The sequence below is a fragment of the Orcinus orca genome, chromosome 14 (genome assembly GCF_937001465.1).
Source record: "Orcinus orca chromosome 14, mOrcOrc1.1, whole genome shotgun sequence".
NCBI lineage: Eukaryota > Metazoa > Chordata > Mammalia > Artiodactyla > Delphinidae > Orcinus > Orcinus orca.
Window position 1 is genome coordinate 54,040,777 of NC_064572.1, and position 27,101 is coordinate 54,067,877.

Here is a 27,101-nt window from a genome sequence, read left to right on the forward strand (position 1 = left end):
CAGAGTGATGCCCCCAGAAATATTCCTGGTCCAGCTGCAAACTAGAGGCCACTTGCATTCACCAGCTGGTGGGCAACACGCCTGAGCAGAATTAAGCACTTGCCCAGGAGTTTGCAGCATTTCAGAGCCTCACACTGGAGAGCTATCCAAGATGTGCCAAGTGCCTGGAGCCCTTGGGATTAGAGAAGCAAATAAACATCAGTCATCTCGGCCATACATCCGCCAGGCATCGATACAGTTGATACCACTCCCATAAGGAGTGTGCATTTAAGTTTCCAGCTGCCAAATCACACTGGCTGCCGCAGACTGAGACCAACACAACACTTGTAAGTGTTAATTTGGCAGAGGACAAAGAAGTCCCTGACTTCCTATCAACTAGGCCTCCATCTGTGCAAAGAAGCCAGCAGTCAGCTTTCTCTTATCCCTTCATCAATGATTGAAAAGATGAGAAGCAACAGTGATGGGCAAAGCTTGTAGGAAACACGTGCTCTACCCCAGATCAAAACCACAAGTGGAGGTCAGGTCAGGGGGGTCCTATTTGGTAATAAGGACCTTGTCAAAACAGACACGTGCTTAGTTCATTTCTCTCTGATGAACGTTCTCAAAAGCAGCCCCATGTCATTCAAAACAGCAGGCATGAAGGAGGATGAAGCCACACTCTCTTTCTATAACAAATCTTAAAAAATGATAACCTATCAAATGATTTGTTTCTCACATAACTGACTTATACCTTTTTTTTTTATATTATTTTCCCTTGACATTAAATATACCTTACTAAAGTGGTAGGTCCTTGACTAGCCTCATTACATAAACATAACCTTGTTTTATTTGAGAAAGGTTTTAAAATAAGGTGGTCAAAATGTGCTTCAGCAAAAAGAAAACTCACCAACAATTAATGTAGTGCCACCTAATCCATGGCTGTTATCTCATTCCTACTTAGAATTCTAAAAGGTCCCTGTAAAATCCCATTAACCTGAGAAGAACCTCTCTTCACGGCTCTGTGCCTTCTCCAAGTGGAAGCACAGAGTGATTAAGTAGATGAAACATGAAGTGATTTCACACCCACAGGGTAGACAGAGAAGGGCGCGTCCGGAAGTGCTTGGAGCGTGTGGATTTCTAAATGTGTGTAAAGAAAGTAGAGACATGAACAGGTGAGTCATGGGCAGTGACCCGTAAAGGCCACGGGGCCACGTGGGCTGGAGGAGGTGTCACTGCAAAGTCACTGGAGAAGACAAGCCCCAGGTCAGATGGAAAGACGCTTGCAGCGGAGTTTGCAATTGTCCTCATATGATTTGGACCACTAAGGCCTAGTGCTGGGCCGGGGCTTCGGTGATGGAAGCGAACGGCAGCCCTTGGAAGAGGCTTTGGAGGAAAACGAGGCCACGTGCCCAAAGGGTGGAAAGGAGGGAGGAAGGCAACAGAAAGCCAAACCCCAAAGTCATTGACTGCTTCTTTTTTGAGAAGTTTGGGAGAAAACCGAGCACAAGAAATGTTGAGATGAAATGAACAAGGATGTCTTATCCAGATGTAGTGTGATTAAGAAGTGGAATCACTCTTGTGCCTCCCAGACACACAATCTGTCCTCAGCGTCACCTGCTTCCAGCTCTATGAGGCCCCAAATTTAGTCACCGCATCTTACCACTGTTTCTTATATCCACACAAAACCAGCACAAGTCCTAACAGCTCAAGTTGGGACAATTCCAACAGTCTCTCTGACTTTGCTGCAAATTCTTGGCCCTCAGGCTAGGCAGCCAGAATCATCTTGTCAGGAGAAAACAAACCAAAAATTAAAAAATCTCCCATAAGAGGTCACTGATAATTGATTAAAACAGTCAATCACGTGTAAAGAGGCCCTTAACTAGTGCCTTTCCTTATCACCTGTCCCCTGGTTCATCACTCTCTCTATCCCTAAAAAAAAAACCCCAAAAAACAAAAACATACTTTTAACCCACCCTTTTACCCTGTAGGTGATCAAATATAGTAACTGGAAAAAAAAAAGCAATAAATTATATTACTGTAAACTGGACAAGCCTGATTTTCATAAAGGTAGTAGTAATTTGCTCCAGGAAAGGATCCCTTTCAACTCTTTCTGAATTGGCACATAATGCAATCTTTACTGCGTTTTAAGCTGACATAGGCACTTGCTATGAGCCATAAAACTCTTTGGAAAATTACAAAATATATAATTTCACAGAATAGGAAGAAAGCAGCCTTCCCTTTCATTTGTAATCCACCCAGATGACCAGTCAAAACCTTGCCGAGTAAACATACCTAAAAAGGAGATTTCTTTGTGTTAAAAATCAAAATGAGGGAGGAAGATGCACTTGGGCACCAGAAAACCACATGCTGAGGCCTGGTTATGACAATGTCTGTAGTCTAATCCACTACCAAGAAGCTCTGTTTCTGCTTCACTGGGCAGAGGAATGTGTGGCAGCCGGGCCTCCAGCACTGGAGCATCTGTGGACGGCCTCCACCCATGGACAGTGGCAATGCGACAGGGGCAGCATCAGGTCCAAAGTCAGCAAGTAGGGGGACTCACGTGAAGTCTTCACAGTCAAGGGCAAACGGGAGGTACTGTCAACCTCTGAATTCATACAGCTTGATTCTGAGTTTCAAGCTTTTTTTTTTTTGCGGTACGCGGGCCTCTCACTGTTGCGGCCTCTCCCGTTGCGGAGCACAGGCTCTGGACGCGCAGGCTCAGTGGCCATGGCTCACGGGCCCAGCCGCTCCGTGGCATGTGGGATCTTCCCGGACCGGGGCACGAACCCGTTTCCCCTGCATCGGCAGGTGGACTCTCAACCACTGCGCCACCAGGGAAGCCCTCAAGCATTTTTAATTACACATATTATACATGCTTAATGTGGAAAAAGGAGAGAATAGAGCAAGAAGACAATAATAAAAATCAGCTACATCCTGCCAACTAATAGGCACTGTTTTTATTTGGAATAAATCCTTTGAGTTTTTTTATATTATATATGTATGTAAATACATTTTTAAAAAACAAGACTGAGAATTCACACCCATTACCATGGCTATTATTGAAAACAAAAACAAAAAAGTTAGCAAGTGTTAGTAAGGATGTGGAGAAACTGGAATCCTTGTGTATTGCTGGTGGGAATGTACAAGAGCGCAGCAACTATGGAAAACAGGATGATGGTTCCTCAAAAAATTAAAAATATATAGAATTACCATATGATCCAGCAATTCCACTTCTGGGTATATACCCAAAATAAATGAAAACAGGGACTTGAACAGATATTTGTACATCCACGTTCATAGCAGTATTATTCACAATAGCCAAAAGATAGAAGCAACCTAAGTGTCCAGATGAATGGATAAACAAAATGTGGCATATGTACACAGTGAAATACTATTCAGCCTTAAAGAGGAAATTCTGACCCATGGTACATCTCAGATGAACCTTGAAGACATTATATGAAGTGAGATAAGCCAGTCACAGAGGTACAAATACTGTGTGATTCCACTTATGTGAGGTACCTAGAGTGGTCAAATTCATAGAGACAAAATGAGAATAGTGGTTGCCAAGGGCTGGGGGAGGGAGAATGGGGAGTTATTGTTTAATGGGTATGGAGTTTCAGTTTGAGATGATAAAAAATGTTCTGGAGGGACTTCCCCGGTGGCGCAGTGGTTAAGAGTCCACCTGTCAATGCAGGGCACATAGGTTCGAGCCCTGGTCCGGGCACATCCCACATGCCATGGAGCAACTAAGCCCGTGTGCCACAACTACTGAGCCCACATGCCACAACTACTGAAGCCCGCATGCCTAGAGCCCGTGCTCTGCAATAAGAGAAGCCACGGCGGCAAGAAGCCCATGCACCGCAACGAAGACCCAATGCAGCCAAAAATAAATTAATTAATTAATAAAAAAAAATGTCCTGGAGATAGATGGTGATGATAGTTGCACAACAGTGTGAATGTACTTTAATGTCACAGAACTATACTCTTCCTTGTTTACTGAAGTATAGTCGATTTACAAAGTTGTGCTAGTTTTGGGTGTACAGCAAAGTGATTCAGTTTTACACACACACACACACACACACACACACACACACACACATATATATTCTTTTTCAGAGTCTTTAGAACTATACTCTTAAAAATGGCTAAAATGGTAAATTTTACATTTTGTATTTTTTACCAAAATTAAAAAAAAAACACCATGATGATCCTATCTGTAATTTGCTGTTTTCGCTTCATTTGATACCATGGCTGTTAATAAAGGTACTCTGTCTGATCATTTAGACATGATTGCAAAGTATTTTACTGTATGAATGTACCATAATTGAGTTCACCAATCCTCTACTGTTGGACAGTTAGGCTGCCTCTGATTTTTCTCTCCCCAAAAGACGCTGTATGATTCAATCATGTGACATATCAGGTCACACTACATTCCTGATGATCTTTCTTTTGGACTCATTAAGCTCATTCACAAATATTCTGAAAATCTTGCACTTCAGTCAGCAAAATTTCCACACCATTAAAAAATATTTATTAACTACTTGTCCCTGTAATATATTAATAATTAATAACAAAGATAATGATTAATACTTAATTTTAAATATTTATTCAGTACTTGTACACTTTTTTTTTTTTTTTGGCCGCATCGCACGGCACGCAGGATCTTAGTTCCCCGACCAGGGATTGAACCCATGGCCCCTGCAGTGGAAGTGCGGAGTCCTAACCACTGGACCGCCAGGGAAGTCCCAGTACTTGTACACTTTCAAACTTTCTACGGAGGACAAAAGTTAGAAATGTTACTAACTGAACATGACACCATGGGCAAGATTCAAAATACTTAACAAGAGGTGGATAAATGTGCCAATCACTCAGAGGAGAGGTCAGCTGAACAATGGGTCAGCCAGACCAGTTAACCCTGACTAACCCCAAAGAAACCATTTAACCAGGAGTATGGAGTAATACGGGAGTTCTAAAGCAAAAGTTTCTGAACAGACCCTATCTTTTGTTGGACGCCCAAAGGAGAAAGAGCATAATTGGGAAAAGAGGAGCCAGACTCTGGATTGGTAAAGTTCAAAACCCCTATGGGACCTGGAAGTGGACCCAGAGGTTCTGTCGGATAAACTGGTCTAGAGCCTAGGAGAGAGATCTGGTGTGCAGATCAAATATACACTTGGAGGTCAGAGCACACAGTTGATCACAAAGACCTTTAAAAGCAGGACTTTCAGACTCTGTGGGTGTCCCCTGTTAATGGCAGAGTCAATTCAGCACGTCTGGAGGGAGCCTAAGATTCGCATTTCTGATGAGCTGCTGAGTGAGGCCTATGCTGGTCCCCAGACTACGAAATGAGAAACAAGGTGTCCTGAGGGTGGGTAGAAAAGGAGAGAGAGGGGGACTTCGAAGAACCCTGATCTTTAGGAGAGGAGGCTGCAACGAAATTGAGAAAGGTAAAAAGAAGTCCAAGAGAGCCTGGGGTCACTGAGGTCAAAGAAGAAAGGAACAATACTGCAGCCCTGCTGAAGAGGTACTGAGCCTGTCGTAGTCCACTCGGGTTGTCACAACAAAATACCACAGACTGGGTGGCTGAAACAGCAAACATTTATTCTCCCACAGTTCTGGAGTCTGGAAGTCCAAGATCAGGGTGCCAGCCTGCTCGGTTTCTGGTGAGAGCTCTCTGCCTGGCTTGCAGAGAGCTGCCTTCTTGCTATGCACTCACATGGCCTCTCCTTGGTGTGTATATGGAGAGAGAGGTATTTCTCTCTCTTATTCTTCTTAAAAGGAAACTAATCCTGTCACGGGGTTCCACCCTCATGACCTCATCTAAAGCTAATACCTCCCAAATGCCCTACCTTCTATTTTTTTTTTAATTAATTAATTTATTTATTTATTTTTGGCTGCGTTGGGTCTTCGTTGCTGTGAGCGGGCTTTCTCTAGTTGCAGCGAGCGGGGGCAACTCTTTGTTGTGGTGCGCGGGCTTCTCATTGTTGTGGTTTCTCTTGTTGCAGAGCATGAGCTCTAGGCGTGCGGGCTTCAGTAGTTGTGGCATGTGGGCTCAGTAGTTGTGGCTCGCGGGCTTAGTTGCTCCACAGCGTGTGGGATCTTCCCGGACCAGGGCTCTAACCTATGTCCCTTGCATTGGCAGGCGGATTCTTAACCACTGTGCCACCAGGGAAGTCCCGGCCCTACCTTCTAATACTATCACATTGGGGGTTAGGGCTTCAACGTATGAATTGGGGGGGCACACAAACATTGCATCCCTAAAAGTGCCCACTGGGGCCTCCCTGGTGGCGCAGTGGTTGAGAGTCCTCCTGCCAATGCAGGGAACACGGGTTCATGCCTCGGTCTGGGAAGATCCCACATGCCGCGGAGCGGCTGGGCCTGTGAGCCATGGCCGCTGAGCCTGCGCATCCGGAGCCTGTGCTCTGCAACGGGAGAGGCCACAACAGTGAGAGGCCCGCGTACCACTAAAAAACAAAACAACAACAAAAAAAGTGCCCCCTGAACTTTGTGTAAATGTAAAGATACCCAGTAGGTGTTTGGCAGCAACCTCATTGGATGATGTGATTACTTGAGGGCACAGATTCATTATGACAACCCAAGACCACTGCTGTAATACTCATGACCTGTCAGCACTCTCAGGCTCCCCCAGGTTGAGAACGCTGAGCCCTGGCTTGGCAGAATTGCTGTGTCCCGGCTCAGTGCAGCACCCTCGACATAGAGGAGAAGGCTGGAGCTCCTGGGTGCACATGCCAGGAAGCTCCTGAAACAGGAGTCTAGGCCACAAACATTCACATCTCTAATACCTATTAATTTGCTAAAAACAGTCCCCCTGGGCACTACAGACTTAACAGAACAGTCAGAGTCAGAGGGCTCGAATCCCTGCCGGCAGCCTGCATTTTCTCTCTCTGAAACTATCAATTTTGCTTTACTTTACAGGCCCAGCAGAAGTTCTATTTGTGGAAATTGAAAATAAGTGCAGTCACAAATGCTTCTTATCCCCATATTCCCACAAGAAGCTCAAAGAAAAGGCACATGGTTTCCCAGGTCCAAGCTCCCAGGCTTGTTATTCTAGTGACCTCATCAGTCACTCTGCAGAAAGCCCTGCAGAAAACCAGGCCTGCAAGAGCCCTGCTCCCCATAGAATGGCTTCCTGGGGGAGTTCCCAGCTCAGCTCACAGCTCTCTGGCCCCAGCCATGGGATCCACCGACTAGGGCAGTCATAAACTGCACTCAGCCATCATTAGTTAACCTCGGAAAGTCATCACAATCAATACGACGAGAGATGGGATTTTTCACAATGCTTTACTTTCAATTAAAATTAAATAAACCAGGTGCTGCCTTGTAGAGCCAATAATATTTTATAATTGTGGTTATTTGGCAAATTAAGGCAAAAGACCAAGCAGAATGCCAAAATGAAGCTACCTTGACTTATAATTACAACAATCTCACTTATCCAGACATATTAGCTAGCTATATGACAAAGGGCTAAAAGCTAACAAAATTGAAATCTGTGCAATTTATTCACAGGAACACATCAATGCATCTGATTCATTTATTTATACTCTAGAGATAATTCTAACTGGCCTAATTATTTGTTTTTCAAGGCAGCAAAAAATTAGAATGTAAACTCCAGGGCAGGGATTTTGGTCTGTTTTGTTCACTGATATATCCCTGACACCAAGAACAGAACTCAAGTATCTGATGGATGGTGAGAGAATGAACCTTTACATGTTCTCCTCAATTTTACAGCCCAGACCCACCCTATTATGTCACAACTCAGCTACTTCACACTTGAGCCCCAAAGACCTTTGATTTTGCAACCCCTGGTTTAAGTGCTATGACAGACCATTGGCTTGTAAATGGATATTCTAAGCAACTGATACAATTTCTTGTATGAATAAAAATATTCCCTCTGTGATCTTGTTTCCACTGGTTATTTGCTTAGCACCTTGTTTTTACCAAAACAAATGTCCACCTTGTTTCCTACCAGATCGTAAACTCCTTCACACTAGTTATTGAGGCAAATTGGTTGAATTGAGCTGGAAAGGGAAATTTTAGCTCAGTGCCTAACCTTCACCATTTGAAGGCTCTCCAAACTGAACTCCACCTGGAGAGGAATAGAGTCTTGTAAAAAACTGATAAACAGAAACCTCAATTAAAGAGTCAGGAGACCAGAAAGGGGAGCACTTATGCCCTGTGATGGTAACAGAGCTCAACAGCAAGAAGGAAGACTCCTTTCCTAGCAACAGCTCAGCCAGTGAAAGGCCATGGACTCTGTTTACTAGAACCCTGCCAACTTCCTTTTCCCCTCTATAAAAGAGTTCTCCTTCCCTGGCTGTGAAGGGACTTGCACGTGGCTCTCCATGGTTGCAGACCCCAAACTGCAATTCTCTGATGATCCTGAATAGACCCATCTTTGCTAGAGAAATATCTGGCAGTCTATTTGTTTTAGGTCAACAGTGTGGGTAATTGTTTTTAATCCCCTCATTACCCGGCATATCATAGGAACTAAGTGGCATTGTAATTTCCCATTTGAAACACAGCACTTTTTTGGATTAACATTCTGTTCAAGTTACAACAGTTCTGTGGCCAATGTGATACTTCCAATAATGGCCAGGAATCCACTAAATCCATGACAGGCCAACAGTTCTTGCTGAGGCCTAATTCAAGAAAAATTCCAATGTTTAAGAGCCATGTTCTTTTTTTTTTTAATTCAAAATGAAAATAGCTTATTGAGTTCTATTGGGAGAATGGGGAGATTAGAAATGTACATTCTCATAACCTAGAACACCAACTTTATTGAACAGAAGACTCTCACGTCCCTGTCTGAGCGTCTCTAAGAAATAACCCTGCAGAGGTAGTTGGGCAGTTTTCTGATCTTTCATATTTATACAGAACTCTACCATTCACAAAGTGAGTTATTAGGCATTACACATTCTCCAAACCACTCCTCAAGGGATTGATTACCACATTCCCACAACCCTAAAATAACAGAAATTGTAAGTTACCTCATGGACTTAAAAACAACTTTTCAGGAAAAAGGAAAAATTAAGAAACTCCAGGATATTAAATATTTGCATCTACTGCCGATCACATGTTATTTCAGAAACATTACAATGAGAAGGAAAAATAGTGTACCTTAGACTCAGGGAAACTGAGACTAGAATCTTCTGATCTTCAAGTGACTTGCCCAAAGTCACTCGATGATTTGTCTACAGGACCAGGGCTAGGGCATCTTCATTTCTTTCATGCAACAGTAGCTGAGCACCAATACATGCAAGTGCTGGAAAAACAGAGATGAGCAGAGGCAGCCCGGGCCGTCCTCCCCACCTCTTACTGTCAGGGGCTCTGCTCTCTGCTTGGGCAAGGCAGGACAGAGCAGCACAGATAGCTCTCCTTTCTCAGAAGAGTTGGCTGCCAGGACACTCCGGTGCTGCTAAACCTGGGAGTATCTTGGTTCCCAGAGCCCAGCCCTCCAGCAGCCTCACCCAGGTAGGTCCCGGAGAGGACAATGCGTTCCTGAGCCCCACCTCTGCCCTCTCAGCAGTTCTGTCTGTCTGGAGACAGGCATGCCTGGCTCCTTTAGGTGATTTGTACACGCAGAGAAGGTGGCCAGGGAGCACACACACCAAACTGTTCGCAGTGTAAACCTGGAGCGTGGGAGAAGAGGGGGTGCAGTGGGGAAGCAGTATGCCCTTTATTCCCTACTGTAAAGTCTAAACTATTTCAGAGGTGATTTTGAAAATGCAGATCTGGAAAAAGAAACCAAGAAAAGCAAATCTAAAGTGTGCAATTTGGACATACAAAGGTTTGGGTTGAAATCCAGTCTCTCCCATTGACTTGCTGTGTAACCATGTCTCCCCTGTCTACCCACTTCACAGCGTTGCTCCAAACGATTTAGTTGCTGCCACTGGACTCTCTCCCCGTCCCCACGTCCACAGTCCTGGTCACACTGTGTGGTCAGTCTGTTAATGGGTTCTTCCAGGGCAGGGGTGGTCCCACTCTTTGCTTTTTCCTAATATCATACATGACACATTAGTGTTTAAAATTACCTGGGGAAACATATAGGCAGAGAACACGATTTATATCATATACGCTCTACTCGCAACTATGACTTTTAAAAATCTGTTTAAGAATAGTGGCAGTTCCTTCCTCTGACTTTCTGTTGCTATATAGCTTCATTCATCAATGTATCTTGTGGGCGGTGGCAAGACCTGGGGAGAAGTATTTTAGGAATTGTTGAAAGAATTACACTGGGTCATATGAAGGAGTCTCTCTACTTCCTCCTCAAAACCGCTAACGAATACTCCACGTTCATATTGCATCAACAAAAAAACAGTATCTCTCACTTCATCTTTCCCATCAATTTACTCACAGAATGTCTAAGAGTATAGCAGAGGGCCCAGCATGAGGGCCAGAACCATGAATAAAAAGCAGATGTGTCTGAAAAACAGGCCTTCAGGGAGTCGATCTGCAAGTAGATCAAGAGGCCTCCTGAGCAGTAACTCACACTAAGGGGAGAATGAAGCAAGATGCACAAGTTGAGTTTCTCCCCTGGACTTGACAACTAATGGGGAAGAATTGACGTAGGCTGGATTTCCTCAAAATCCAGTATAGGTTAAGCAATTCAAACACTATTTGTATTATAATTGCAAAGGGGGCCTGGGAAAAAGTAAGTTATGTGGTATCAGGCAGAACAGTTCTGATTTTCCGGAAATATTTTATGATCCCAGGCATATAAAGCGGCAGAATGAAAAGAGACATAATCCTCAAAAACATTACAAGTGTGGCATTTTCACCACTCAAAAGCTTTCCACGAACTGATCAGGCAACTCATATAAAAATTTCAAACTCTCACCCAGCTATTCTCCTTCAAAGAAACTACCATAATGATATAAACCAAAATACAGAAAAAGTTCACTCCACAATGATGTTCAAAGCAGGGCAACGTGCGACATCAAAAAAATGATGCCCCACACTTACTGACTTCATTTCCTGATAGGTCTCTGGACCGCAAAGCCTCAATACAACACAAATTCAGCCTTGACCTCTTCATGAGGCTCAGATGGCACAAAATATACGAGAACTTGAGAAACATTTGTAAATCCCTTTACTATTTCAAAAGCATAAATATGCAAAAAGCTTATACCTGGGGAAAGAAAGGAACGGTGGAAAGAAAAGCATCACGTGTTCTGAAAGGACACATACACACAAGTGTTTTGCAAATCTCCAGAGCAGTGAGCCCTGAACTAGTGAGCTAAAGACAATCGGTGGCAGATAACAGAGGAATTGTCAGGGGCCTCACCGCCAGCTGCCACTACTCAGTCACAAAGCCCGAGGAGAGGGCAGTGACCCAACCCTTGCCAATGACTTGAGGAAAAGTCTTTAGGGAGATCCTGGGAAAGGTTTCCTCATTACTGAGGAGATACGAAGACACAGCTTCTCCCCTTCCACTGGATGTCTCCTACCTCGATATGACCCTTCAAACTATTACCCATCTTGGGACCATGAGGGGAGTCAGGCTGAGAATGAAACCAACACAGGGCAGGTCCAAAACCAAAAGAATCACAAAGAAACAAACTCAGAGCCAGACATTCTGCTCCTGGACTTTCTACTACACAAAGGAATTCTTTTCCTTACTAGTAAAGTCAGCCCAGGTTAGGGTTTCTGTTCCTTACACCCCAAAACATCCTACCTGATACATTATCTACATGTACCACTTCTGTATCAGACCCAGCTCACAAATTATTTTTCCCTATGCGGTAGCTCCCCAACTTCACATGTGGGGATTTCTAAGCTTCCATCAGATGTAATTTTGATTTCCTGAAATCCTAAATGGGCAGAAGAAAAAGGGAGACAGAGGTATGCACAGTTGTACAAAGGGAACACATACGGCTGGTTCCCATCACACGGCTAACTATAGAAGCAGAGACCACCACAGTGAGTCCCACTGAAGAGTCTCACGGAAGCTTCTGGCCCCTCTCCCAGGACCCCCACCCCCATATATCACAACAAAGCTCGACATCTGGAAGCCCGATGATCTTCAGCTGCCTCTCTCTGCCCAGAGACTGTTGTACTGCACACGACCAGGAGAAAAAAAGAAGAGGGAGAAGGAAGGGGAAGAGGAGATGTCATCAGAGCAAGTAGTCTTTTCTTTCCAGGGTGATAATGGCAATTTTCTAAAACACCCAAAATTGCTTGTGAAATGTACTGTCTTGTCAATTAACACTTCAAATCTTTTTTTCAAAAATTACAGTGCAGAATAGAAGCTATTCAACTGTTCTTTGACAATGTTCTACTGAGACCACTGAGTGATTTTTATTGCATGCCAGGTATCAGCTAACCTTCTGTATCTTTCCCTAAAACCATAACACACTTGAGTGGCAGCTTTCTAAAGTCTAGACCAGTCCGTAGGGCTTCTTGGAACCATCCTCCCAGGAGAAGCAGGGTCTAGCCAACATCTACCCAACATCTCTGCGGATCTCAGCCTTGACCTTGACCTCGTGAGATTTACCTCCAATCCACTTGAGTCATGTCCTCCCAAAGCCACACCATCAACTTACCATCACCTGTGCCTACCCTCACTTCTGAAATGCAGCGTTGTTGTGAGAATTAAGTATCCCTCTCTAACCCCAACTTTCCAACCTCCCCAAGTCTCCAGCTCCTCAACTTTTTTTTTTTAACATCTTTATTGGGGTATAATTGCTTTACAATGGTGTGTTACTTTCTGCTTTATAACAAAGTGAATCAGTTATACATATACATATGTTCCCATATCTCTTCCCTCTTGCATCTCCCTCCCTCCCACCCTCCCTATCCGACCCCTCCAGACGGTCACAAAGCACCGAGCTGATCTCCCTGCACCTGGTTTTCAACCTCCTTGAACCCTCAGGCCGCTGGTTCCTCCATTTTCTCCCATTCCATCAGCCTGTCCTGCTCGCGTATCCTTCTCCTTCGAGGCTAGAGCTCATGATCCATCACATCAATTGCTCTCTTTCTGGCATCCCCAATCCTTCCAAGCCACCAGTCCCCAATTCCACATCAATCCAAATATCCAAACGTTTCCACTCCTATAAACGGTAAGGCAAGTTTTGCTAGAGCAAATCTTTCAACCTTGCAGATGAATGGCGCGACACAATCATGATTTCTAACACAGGCTAAGTGCGTGGAGTGACTCAGCATCAATGTGTTGCACCAATTCCATACACACGTTGGTTCCTGGTTCTGCCTCTTAGTAGCTGTACAACCTCAGGCAAGTTGCTTAACCCTCTGTGTCTTAGTTGTCTCATTTGTAAAGTTAGGATAATAATTCCATCTTTACAGAGTTGTTGCAAGAAATTAGTGAGTAAATATATGTAATTTTAACAATGCTTAGAACATAAAAAGTGTCCAAAACTATTGGTGCCAGTTACTATTTTAGAGAGAATTGGGGCCGCTGGATAGGATTTCCCTCTATTTCCTTTCCTTCAGTTATTCTTCCAGTTTATTCACATCCATGTGCATCCGTATTTCTTTTCTGCCTTTCTCAAAGAAAGATGTGTCCATTTATATTTAATTTTTCTAATTAATATCCCCCTCCTCTTTTCTATATTTTGAACCTAGACATTTACACTGGGTCTTCTTTAGCCTATAAATTTACTCAAGTGTCTCTCATCTTGAAGCAGAAAGGAAGAACAGGAGAAAGGAAAGAAGGGGACATAAGGAGAGAGAAGGGGCAAAAACTACCCTTTAGCCTTGCCACCCTTTCCAACTACCACCAATTACTTTCTTCCCTTCACACTCCCAGCCTCTTAAGAACCTGTCTCCTCACCCCGTCCTCATTCCCACCACCATGGAATGGAATTTGCCACCTGCCCCCATACACACCACGCAAGCTATTTTTGACATTATCACCAATGGCTCCTAATTGCCAGTGGTAGCTCTGCATCCTTAATTAACTGACCTCTCTGCAGCATCTGGCACTGCTGACTTCTCTCTCATTCCTGAACTATTTCTCCCCTGAATTTCCATGACAGGAGTCTCTCCTGTTGAGCCTTCCTCCCCTGAGACCTGTGCTTCTTACTTCTTTGGCTAGATCCTTCTTCCTCGGACCACTCATTAGATATTGCGTCATTTATTCATTCATTCAACACATGTACTGAACACTTACCGAAGGGCAGGTACCATGACAGCTGCTGGAACCAGCTAAGCAGGGGCAGCTGAAACACAACTCCAGAGGTCATTACTACTCATGGTGAGACACAACGACTCAGACATGTGAGTGTTCTTTTCTGAAGTCGTGTGTGGCAGTGACACGACTCGGGCCCTGCCCTCACACTTGGTATAGTGAAAAAGAACATGTAACTAGACAATCAGAGGACAAAAAGAAAGGTACAGTGACCGCGGTAGAATGTGAACACACCCTAGTTACGCTCCACAATTTTTTGATCCATTTCACACTTCACTCTTCACACACTCCCCAGGTAATTACATCCCATCATGTGATTTTAACTGAACCTAGTAGCCGATGATGCCCAAATCTTGTATTATTTGCACAGAATATCATATTGCCAACCAAACGTCTCTACCACATGCCCTAGAGGGCACCAAGGCACCAAAAATATAAATAAAGCACAAGTCTTACCATGAGGCATTAATCATTTCCCATCTGTACCACTTCAGCAGACCCCCTGGTTTATCGCCCTCTTGGACTTTTCTTCAAGCCCCATTAAGAGTTAGCTGTTTGAAACACAAGTTAATTTTATCACCAAACCCCCAGTCCTACCTAAATCCCCTGTGTAAAAGCTTTCAAGGATTACTCTTAGTGGCCAAAGCAAAATTGAAACTCCTTCTACCTTAGCGTGATACACAAGACCCTAAATGATCTAGCTCCTGCCTGCTCTTCTGTCATCTACATAGCCACATACGTACCCCGCACGTTGGCCACCCCAAACCACCCTGAAAAACCATGTGGTTCCTTCAATCCACAGCGTCCTTTCCCACCTCATTGCCTTTGTACCTATTGTTCCTGCTGCCTAGAACGCCCTTCCTCTGGTTGTTCACCTCATGGATTTCTACATTTAATTGCTTGACCCATCTAGGCAGAGTTAAGTACCTCTGGCTCTAAACTCCCATAGAAAGCAGTCACTAGTGGGACTTATCACAGTGCAGTGATTCTTTGTTGATACACCTGTCTCCCCTAGGATAGCGTAAGACTTTGAGTAAGGACCCTGCCTCTTCTCTGTGGGCCTTCAGCATCCGGGGCAGCAGCTAGCACGTGCTGGGTACTCAGCCTGGTGAAGAGGTAAACTCACTGAGTTATTTTAACATTGTTTAATCACAGTATCTTTTAATTAGGGACTTTAAAGGTAATTAATTCTCTTTCATCAAATGTCTCTTCCCCAGAAGAGACTATTTAAGATTATTAAAACTACAAAAGGCTAAACTGAAATTTTACCTTAATATACAGTAACCTGTCTTTGGAACCAATTAGGCATACTATTATGCGAGAATTTATAAAGAAAGCAGAATGTTCCAGGACACTTCTGAGATGTCAATTTGGGGGATCAAATGACTCAATGTCATTTGAAATTTTAGTTAGACCTTCATTTCTAATAAAATTAGAATATATGGGACTTCCCTGGTGGTCTAGTGGTTAAGACTCTGTGCTCCCAATGCAGGGGGCCTGGGTTCGATCCCTGGTCAGGGAACTAGATCCCACATGCCGCAACTAAAGATCCCTCATGCCACAACTAAAGATCTCGCATGCTGCAACGAAGATCCCATGTGCTACAACTAAGATCTGGTGCAGCCAAATAAATATTTTTTTAAAAATTAGAATATATGGTTGGCTACATTTTATTTTATTTGAATGTGGAAGATAATCAAAGAAGTCAACCTAAAGAAGTAAAAAGGAATAACCCATAGTAGAAGATAATGTAAAAAGAATATATACATTTATATGAATATGTATAACTGAATCACTTTGCTGTACATCTGAAACTAATACAAAATTGTAAATCAACTATATTTCAAGAAAAAAATTTTAAAAAGAAGAGGAAAATGTGTGGGGCTTAATTTTTGATACAATGACCAGTCCCTTTATCATTGGAACACCCTTACTATTAAGTAAAATATTTTTGACAGTATCTTATTTATATCCATTTATGTATTCTTTACCCACGTACTTTGACTTTTTCTAAGAATGTTTATGAATTTTTTAATTAAGTCTTCACTGTTGCCTGGTGAGCCTTGTAACTGAAGTTGCCAAACAGCTAGCAAGCATGGAGGGCAGGGTCTGTGTCACTGAAACGAAATGAAGCTTGGACCCAGGTGGAATGGACCTTACCCCTGGGTTCATTGGGATTACAACCAGAACCTGGCAGTCACTGCTCTGATTACAAAAGAGAGAACAGAGACATGGGGGAGATATCTGGCTTTTAAAAGTCAAGAAACCACAATACTTCTTAAATCATTTTATGCCAAAAATACCACAATGGCTGTCTACACTGCCAAATCCACTAGCTAACCACTCAAGTTTATCTTCTCATTCTGCACCTCAATACGCGTATGGAAGAAGCCCTATAGTTCTGAGCAGGATATAGGATTTTTGAAGAGTGGGAGAACTTCCTTGGCTGGTTCCCACAGCCTGTGCTCTGACCCTACCAGCCAAATAAATATTTTTTTAAAAATTAGAATATACCAGGCTACCTCCCCCACCCACACATACACTCGTGTTCCAACTCTTCCAACAGTTATGCACGAGCATATGTGGGGAAACAGCAAATTAAAATAGAAAAAGGAAACATCACTGACCAAATATGTATTGGGTTAACGTGAGTACAGAAGAGTGTACCTGACCTAGCACAGCTACTCCTCAGCATTTTATCTTTGACCTGTTACACTCTCTATAAACACTCCCCATGGATAATTACACTTACACATACACACACACACAACTTAAACTGAGTCTCTATGCTGATGACTCCCAATCTATATTTCTTGCCCAGAATATCTAACTGCTCATTTGGCTCTCTCTCCCCACAAGCATGAAGGATATAAAGTTAATAAGACCCCAAGTCTTCCCATGCTTTTTTCAACACAGATGCACAGTAGCAGCTAGAAATAATTAGGAGCGACCAGAACCACATAAACCAAATTTGGCAGGGAAGGAAAAGCAGAAACTTAGAAACATGTGACCTAGGCATTTACAAACTTGTTTTTGCCAAGAAACCCTTTGTTCAAATAAAATCTTACTTGGAAACCCAAAATGTGAAATCAAGAATAGCCCACCTACTCGGGTTGCAGAAAAAACCACCTAAAGGAACCCTAAGCTGGACGCTGGACTCTTCCTGCCCACATTGTCCCCATGCCCTGGAACAGCCCCCGAGGCTCTTTGAAACTCTCAGAAATCTGCAAAACATACTTCAAAAACTACTGGTCAAGATCCATGAAGGTGCTATTTTCAATACAAAAATTAACAGCGTAAGCACAGTTTGGGAAAGCTAACCGGTAACCAGGCATGAGAATTTCCATGAGTATTAACAGATGCACACTATATATAAAAGAGATAACCAACAAGGACCTACAGTACAGCACAGGGAACTATACTCACTATTTTGTAATAACCTATAAGGGAAAAGAATCTGAAAAAGAATGTGTGTGTGTGTGTGTGTGTGTGTGTGTGTGTGTGTGTGTGTGTGTGTATATATATATATAACTGAATCACTTTGCTGATTCAACAACACAACATTGTAAATTAACTATACTTCAATAATAAATAAATGAATACATAAATAAATAAAAGAACAAATGTCACTAAAAATAAAGTTGGTCTGAGTAGCGAGAGCTAGATCAGTCTTTTTCAGGTCCTATGTCAACCCCTTCACCACATTTTCTCAAAGACAGTAAATCCCAATGACAAGGAAAACCCTAAAATTAGTCATATTTTGTTTAAGTCACACAAGGCCAAGTTTAAATTGCTATCTTTCTTATACTAGCTTTCTTATCTAAAGTCCTATATTTTCGAAATCAATTTGGTACAATTAAATAAAAGGAAAAGTATCCTTTTAATTAAGGATTTATTTAAGAGGCAAATTTGAGCATTAGGATTAACAAGTCAGTCAACTTAAGGAAACACATAATAAATAAGGACATATCTGTAAGTTATTATAGAGGAAACACATTGTTGTACAGGAAAACCCCAACTTACTGTCCTCGAGTAACAGACCTATACGACACCACAATCACCAAAAACATGCAACAAGGTGGGCAACTGATGGGTTGGTTGACTGTCATGATACCAAATTTGGTTGCTTTGGTTACTTTGACACTGTACACACATAAGCTCAGTGAATCTCACAGGGGGGAAAAATCAGTGGAAATTCACTTAACCGTTAGAAAATCTTCCCATTTACTTAGTGGACACTGTATAGAGAAATTACAAAAATCCAATATCATGTTTAATTTTTTCATCATAAAAAGACACTATAACAGCAATTTGTTTCAATAACATTTATTCTGAAAAAGCATAAAATGATTAAGTATTATATAGATTGGTGGCTCTCAACCCTGGCTGCACATGAGATTCACCAGGGGAGCTTTAAAAATTCCTGATGCCCCGGATCTGTCCCAGAGCTACTGAATCAGAATTTCTGAGGGTGCCTTTTGGCACCAATAGTTTCTTTTCCTTCCCCAGCTTATTCTAATGTGTCACCAGGCTTGAGAGCCATTGATATAGTCTTGCATCAACTGATCAACTCAGTTGTCAAACACCAACATGAACAAACCATTCCTTTTTGATAGCAGTGATGCCTGTGAGCTGGGCTCCCCTGGCTCATGACTAGTTAATAATGATGGGTAAGGCTGCTTTCCGCTAGTTGTCTGGTTGACCCATATCTGACCGAAGAGGCTGCATTCCCTTCTCCTTTAAAGCAGATCTAACTTTGTTGTGAGTGTGGGATTTTTTCTTTTTTTTGGTCGTTCCTTCATGGGCTGTGAATGTCGTTGTTTTGATACAGGTTTAGAGAACTGAATTTGTTATGTCAAGAAATACAACTGGTTTTGGTAGATAAATATGACCTTACTTCCATGGACAGTATTTCATCAAAAAAAAGTAGAATTACAAAATAAGTAATTGTGGCCTTCAGCTGTAATATGTTAAGTAAACCAGAAAATGATGAATTGTGCTCAGAAATATTTTGAAATTCATGAAGTCTACAAGTGACGACATATTGGTAGAGTTAAGATTTTATGTTGCTACTTTGTTTACATATATGAACCAGGGAGCCATAAGACAGCGTGGGGAAAAATGGGTTGTGATCTTTATGGTGATTTAGAAGACTGAAAACTAGGTTCCGGCCTCCTCTATAATCATAAAGGACTAATATTACATCCATAAGAGAGGCTCATAAACATGGAATTTCTCTCCAGAGCCAGAGAAATGAGCTATTTTCAAGATATGCTAGGGTACCCTAAGAAGTTGAAACATTAAAAGCTCTCTTAACTGAAGCAATCAAAGTCAGTAAAAGCAGAGAGTCAAAAAGTTGATACATCATGTTTCAAACATTTTATTTCAATTTTAGTCACATAAATAAAAGTAAAATCATTCACTAATCTTTGGGTGCCAGGTCACGACTGCAGTTCTGTGTTGCCTTTGTTGGTTAAACCTCCCCCAGACTTCCTCCTTCCATTTCTTAAATGCACTGGTACCTTAAAGGCACTTGTGAAAAAACCTGAGGGCAAAATCTCCCTAGACTTTTTTACTATAGTTTCCAATCTTTTATAGCTCTGTATTCCATACCTGGGGAGCAGTAGTTTGCTGATTTTTTTTTTAATTTAGCCTTTTAAAGTATATAATTCAGTGGTTTTTAGTAGTGTCACAATGTTGTAAAACCAAGACTACTGTCTAATTCCAGAACCCAGCCATCACCTCAAAAAGAAACCCTGTAACTACTGCCATTCACTCTCAATTCCCCCACCCCATACCCTGGCAACCACACATCTACGTTTTGTCTCTGTGTGTTTGCCTATTGTGGATATTTCATATAAATGGAATCACAATGTGTGGTTTTTGTGTCTGGTTTCTTTCACTTAACATGTGTTCATGGTTCATCCAGGTTGTAGCTGTTGATATTGTGTTTTAATATGGCTTATTTTTATGAGTCTATATGGCAATCAACTTTGTTTTCATAGAAATAGCATTCCTTTTTGGCACTCCCATTATATCAGTTTATGTAATATTTAATTAAATTGCAAAATTACAAGAGCAAGTATTAATAAAATAAACAAGACTGTGACCAAACACCACGGTAAGCGTGCACCTGAGCTGATAAAAGCAAAGTACACCCATTTATCATGATGACAGTTATTTGCCACAGTGGTCTCTGAGCTCTGAGCAACAACGGGTTCATGTTTCAGAGGGAAAGGAGAGCACCGGTTAAGCCCATGAGCTGTCTTAGTGTTGGTGGATACTCCATTACCTAGGACGGAGCGGTATGCATGCAGAGGGTGTAGAGGCGATGTGTCTATTAGACAACCCAACACAACCTCAACTGTCCCCAAAAGGAAGTCTTCCATATGTCTACTTCTTCAAAAGACGCAAGGATGTGTTCCCATAAAGATAGGTATACCCTCCTGCCTTTATAAAAGCTTTACCATCCTACTCATCTTTCGAGAATCAGCTCAAATGTGTCCTGCTCCATAAATTCTTCCCTAAGCCTTGACTCCCCAGAGTGCCTACATGCTCTCTCTCCTTCAATTTCCAACATACTTATCTATCTCTTACAGTGCTTATAACTGGTATTACATAGCTAGTTACACAATGTATTTTCTTCCGTATGAGGCTGTAGGCTGCTTGTGTTTTTATATCTCCTACAGACACCAGCACAGGAAAAGAGGGGCACGGGACACAATCTTTGCACAAACCTGGAATAAGAAGTTCAAGAAATATTTATTAAGTAAATAATGAATGAGCACATTGATTAAATAATTAAGTAAAGGTGTGTAACTTCCTACCTGGCTAGAGAGCAATGCACCTCTTTCTTCAATGTGCAGTAAGGAAGGGGGATGAGAATCTGATGGGGCAGAGGGGTAGGCAAAGGAAGAAAATCAACTCCTCTGGGTGCCTAGCAGCTATCAGAAATCATGACTCTCCTCCACATGTCTAACAGAGATCACTTTCAAATAGGACCTTGTTAGATAATGACACTTCCTGATGTCCTCTGATGTAGAACAAATTAAAAACAGAGAGAAAAATCTTTGTACTCAAAACATCCCATTGTCTTCAAGTGTGGATTTGGTTTTTCTCAATTAAATTATTATACCACTTGAATGGGTTTTTAGATATCCTAGAAACTACTCATAAGAACATAGCTTCCAAATTGGCGATTTTTAAAAGCAAAGCCATGGGTTAGGTAAGGAATGCATAAACAACCCTCAAAGCGGCACTGAATACTTTTTTTTGGCCGTATACGACTGAAAAACTGCCAAGTTCATTTTGATAAGCCTTTGTTAAAAACAATAAACATGCCTGAGCTTGCAAACCATGCCGTTCTGAAGAAAAGGCAATTGAGAAAATTAGAAAATGCTTAAAACTGCGATGTCTGATTAAAAAGAAAAACCTCTGTGGTAACGGATTTACCAATAAGTCACAACACTGTGTCTCCTATTAATATGGAGCAGGGGACAAAATGTAAAGTGAGACAAAATAAAAGCAGAACACCATCTTCATAAATAAATAAGAAGCTACATCTTAAAACTAATACAATTACAGTCCGCAACACTGACACAGGGGCACCAACACGATTGAGAAAACTAATCCTCCCATGCTTCATTAAGTTCAATGTCACCACAATGATGTCCTTGCATTAAAGGAAGTGTAATTTCAGGGACTCCGAATGAATATACATAAAATAACCAAGTGTGGGAATTTCTATTCACATAGAGTTCACGTATGTCAGTTCATAAAAGTTAAAGTCACTTTAACTGAATTTATTTTTGTTTTTCACTGATTTTAAAATCAGCAGAATCACAGTATTGGAAGGAAGATAATTTGGAATATTTACATCTATTTCCCTACTTTAGGCAAAACTGAAATTCTCTTCTATCTGCCAAACAAAATCCTGGAATTCTAATGAATTAATTGTAACTTGAGGTCCACAGGATCAAAGTTCTCTGTTTTGTTCACTGACATACCTCAAGTGCCCAGAACAGCACTGGGCACATAGTAGGCACTCAATAAATACCTATTAAATGAAAGTAAATTGAAAGACGTAAAAAATGTGCGATGTAATGCTAAAATGCTAAATAAGTCTGTTTAAAATTCCTTTCTCAGCTCTGTTATAGGTTATGGTGTTAATCATAACACACAAATTGTCCTCATATAAGCCACTTTTCTCAAGCCGGCTCCAAAGTCACAAATCACACTTTTAACTCTAACCAATCACCACCACAGGGAGGTAAGAATCAGAAAAGACTTCAAAGAGAGATGAGGGTAAATTTCATCCATATGTTTTGATTTTGATTACTTTTCTTCTCCTGGAAGTTCATCTGCGATGTATCTGCATATTCATCTTTGTATTATTATTTAAAGACATGTATTTAAGAATGTGTTACTTAAAATTAAGGGTTTGGGGGCTTCCCTGGTGGCACAGTGGTTGAGAGTCCGCCTGCCGATGCAGGGGACGCGGGTTCGTGCCCCGGTCCAGGAAGCTCCCACATGCCGCGGAGCAGCTAGGTCCGTGAGCTGTGGCCGCTGAGCCTGCGTGTCTGGAGCCTGTGCTCCGCAACGGGAGAGGCCACAACAGTGAGAGGCCCACGTGCCACACACACAAAAAAAAATTAAGGGTTTGTATTTTTTAAAATTGTACTACAAAGGTGGTTTGACTAAATCAACCTCTCATCTATTTCAGAAACCCACCAGTTTAAATAAATAAATAAATAATAAGAACAGGAAAATGACATGATTAGGTGATTCTAGTCATCATTTTTGCTCAAAATGCCTGAAAGCAACATGCTTTGAAAATTGAATGGCGTTGGAAGCAGAGGGCCTGGATTCTGGTGTTGGCTCCATCACCAAAGAGCTTAACCAATCCTTGCTAACAGGAAACTGAGCTTCCCAGGCTGTAAGGTGAAGAGTTTGACAAGATGACCTCTAAAAACCTGTACAATTTCCAAGATCCTGTGATTATAAGTGACCAAATCCAGTCACTTAATTACTACTCCCTGGGAGGGTCAGACACCATTGGCTTAGTTTGACATGACATTTATAGGGGGAGAGGGGAGCAAACTATGCAGGGGCAGTTGATTTTAAAAGCTAGTGATCTCGGGGGACTTCCCTGGTGGCACAGTGGTTAAGAATCCACCTGCCAATGCAGGGGACATGGGTTCAAGCCCTGGTCCAGTAAGATCCCACATGCTGCAGAGCAACAAAGCCCGTGCACCACAACTACTGAGCCTGTGTGCCACAACTACTGAAGACCAAGCGCCTAGAGCCCATGCTCCACAACAAGAGAAGCCACTGCAAGAAGCCCACACACTGCAAAGAGTAGCCCCGCTCACGCCAGCCAGCAATGAAGACCCAACACGGCCAAAAAAAAAAGCTAGTGATCTCCAATACCCTTGGACATAGTGTGTTTCTAAATTTGGAGGATCTGAAGACTTTCCTCCAGGGTTAATCTGACTGGGCCACCAGAATGCCCAGCTCTCAGCAAAGAAAAGGTAAGATAAACTAATTAGAGTCCCTTCAAGAATGGAAGGGTTGCACTACTGGGCATATACCCTGAGAAAACCATAATTCAAAAAGAGTCATGTACCACAATGTTCATTGCAGCTCTATTTACAATAGCCAGGACATGGAAGCAACCTAAGTGTCCATTGACAGATGAATGGATAAAGAAGATGTAGCACTTATATACAATGGAATATTACTCAGCCATAAAAAGAAACAAAATTGAGTTATTTGTAGTGAGGTGGACAGACCTAGAGACTGTCATACAGAGTGAAGTAAGTCAGAAAGAGAAAAACAAATACCGTATGCTAACACATATATATGGAATCTAAAAAAAAAAAAAAAAAACAAGGTCCTGAAGAACATAGGGGCAGGACAGGAATAAAGATGCAGACATAGAGAATGGACTTGAGGACACAGGGAGTGGGAAGGGTAAGCTGGGACAAAGTATGAGAGAGTGGCATGGACATATATACACTACCAAGGGTAAAACAGATAGCTAGTGGGAAGCAGCCACATAGCACAGGGAGATCAGCTCCGTGCTTTGTGTCCACCTAGAGGCGTTGGGTAGGGAGACAAGAGAGAGGAGATATGGGGATGTATGTATGCTTTTTTTCTTTTTTTCCCCAAAATGCAGAGAAGATTTATTTCGTACAAGAGCATAAAAGACATAAATAGAAGACTATGTGTGTGTGTGTGCGTGTGCGTGTGTGTGTTTTCTGGAAGTGGGGGTCATGGATGTCAGGCCTGGAAATATGTGAGGTACGAAGTGACGAGACAAGCCAGGCCTGTGAGATCAGGTGGGCAAGCCTAGCACCTGAGGTTTGAGCTAAAGAAGGTGGCCTAGTGATCAAGGGACACCCGTGGTGAGCCTGACCCCAGGGCAGTGGTCCTGGTTGTGATTCACCTTGTTATACAGCAGAAACCAACACACCATTGTAAAGCAATTATACTCCAATAAAGATGTTTAAAAAAAAAAGAATGTAAGGGTTGAACCAGTGCCCTGGCAGGTCCCATCCAACTCAACACTAAAAAAAAAAAGAAAAAAAAAAGTTACAAGAGATTCAGAATGCTGAGTTGTGAAAGCCGAAGGCTAACCAAAGAGCCCCAGGACTTACTGGAATCGTGCTTTTAAATTTTGCTTCAAACACCTTCCCCTGAATCTGTACTACAGGTATCACTGATTTTCTGTGAGGACAAGAAGCAACTAAGAAATTAAGTCAATTGAAGGTTGTGAGTACTATTACCTGAGGGTGAGGGGAGATTCAAAATAAAGAAATAAATATGATACACTGGAAACAGAATCCAGAAGACAGGCGGTCTCTCTTGCACGAGAAGTCTGCATTTGGAAAACACAGGAGATAGGGATCAAAGCCGCTCCCTTTCCAGCCACCTGCCCAGAAACTGCCCGAGCGCCTGCCCAGCACCGTCGGGGCAAGTGGGCACGTGTCCCTCCTCTAAACCAACGGGCGCTCCGAGGGACCGGGTTACGGTGGCGGGCTCCCCGCGCGCGTCTCACCAGGCGCTGGGGCGGCGGGGAGCCAAGGGAGAGCCCTCCGCCACCTCCGCCCAGCCCAGCTCTAGAGCCCGCCGCCGCGCCGCGAAGGATGCCCGGGTCACCTGAGCCACCGCGTCCTCAGCACGGCCGAGCGGGAGATAGGACAGAAGGTGAGCCAGGTGGTTCCCGGGCCCAAGCGCTCGGTATCCCGGCGCCAGAGCGACCGGCGGGAGACTGCGCCCCGGCAGCCCGGCGGGCCAGCCTCCAGCCCTCCGCAGCCCACCCAGACCCCCCTCTCCGCCTGCCCCCGCCGGGCCCCACTGCGTGCTCACCTCGCGTGGTCCTCTGCAGCCCGGACGGCCGCGCGCGCGGACATACCCCCGGGGCGCGCCCACCGTGCCGCGTCCCCGCGCGGTGGCCCCTTCCGGGGCCCCAGGCGCCGCGGTCAGCGCGTCTGAGGCGCGGGGAGCGGACTGGGCGGGGGCGCCGGCGGTGCTGGGGCGGGTACCCCGCGGGCAGCGCGAGCAGCGCGGGAGGCGGAGAGCGTGGCGGGGAAAATCCCCGCGCTCGGCCTCTGAAATGCACCAGCAAGTTCAGCGTCCCGAGCTCTGCCGTGCACTCTCTGGCCGGCGGGTGAATGGGATTTATCCCTGAGATCCGCTCTACGAGCCGCGGCTTGGCGAGGGGTGAGGGGCGCGCGGGAGGAGGGCCGCCTCGCGGTTATGTAATGGATCGGCCCTCCGTGACCCGAGCCAGCTCGCTCTGGGACGGCCCGACCCTCCCCGGCAACTGCAGTGCGTTCCCCTGACCTAGGCAAGCAGAGGGGGCCGGGTGTTCTCAGAAAGAACTTTCCCCTGCAGGCTCAAAGAGCAAGCTCTGGAAAAGGAATCCAAGGACTCTCTTGGGTGTATCCGGCAGGGATCTGGACTCTGCCACACAACCCGTCCCATTTCACAGCACAGGGAACTGAGGCCCCAAAGTGTTTAAAACACTGTTTCTTAATGTTAGATGGACCTAGATTCAACTCTCCTGAAAACCTCATGACCTTAGCCAAGTTACTTAAATCTCCGAGCCTTTCTTCACATATAAAACGACGATAATAATAGTGTCCACTTCCTGTGCTTGCTGAAGAGGACAAAATGAATGAGGCACAGCAGTCCGGTACGTACGTAACACACCCCCAGTAAAAGTTACGGCTGCTCCTTGTGCTAGGGTTCGCCCGACTCTCCAAACGTCGCTAAAGTCGGCTGTCTCAGTGGCCTAAGGAGCTGCCCGACGGTCCTTCCTGTAAATTATGCTCCCCGTCAGAAGCAAAGTCTCCGAACTGACTAGGTCTGATTCCAATTTCTTGGGTTCTACATCCTTGCTACTCAACAGCATCGTCATCTGGGACGTTGCTAGAGATGCAAAATTTCAGGCCCAGCCCCAGAGCCGTTTAACAAGAATCCCTAGGTGATTTAGTCGGTTGTACTTCAAAGTTTCAAAGTGAGTAAGGCTTTTTAGAAAATTTGAGAAGGGGACTAGAAAGTTATGGCTCGGTGGCCACACAATACCTTAGGGTATTTTAAAAATAGACTGCTAAAGACCTTCCTCATTTTACCCTCCCGCTATTTTGTCTCTTTACCCCCTCCCCAGTTTCCTGCTCTTTAACTATAAAATCTGGATTGAGCTCCTCTTTTCACCTGCAGAAAGCTCTGGGTTACATCTAAGTAATGATTAGTAAAGCTACCTCTAAAACACACAGAAGAATTAGCAAATACGAATTGTAAAAGAATTCATTAGCATTGAAAATGTACTTAAAATGTTGAAGCAGCTGTAAGTCCTGAGCTTTCATCTGTGAAGGTCTTTAGGTTAAAGACTTGAATACTTTTGCAGTTCAGAAAAATACTTCTCTTAGTTAAACATTGCTTTGGGTGGTCA

At 43.4% G+C, this 27,101-nt stretch overlaps 1 protein-coding gene across 2 annotated transcripts in view; it reads right to left on the reverse strand.

Annotated features, from left to right (window-relative positions):
- The window catches only part of SLC16A12 (solute carrier family 16 member 12), an 88,561-nt gene extending 62,750 nt beyond the window's left edge, over positions 1-25,811 (reverse strand). For both annotated transcript variants that reach the window (XM_033404859.2, XM_004279427.4), the window contains exons 1-2: positions 25,514-25,811; positions 17,248-17,367 (exon numbers count right to left, since the gene is read on the reverse strand). The gene's annotated coding sequence lies outside the window, so the exon portion shown is untranslated. The remainder of the gene's footprint in view (positions 1-17,247; positions 17,368-25,513) is intronic.
- Positions 25,812-27,101: the final 1,290 nt, after the last annotated feature.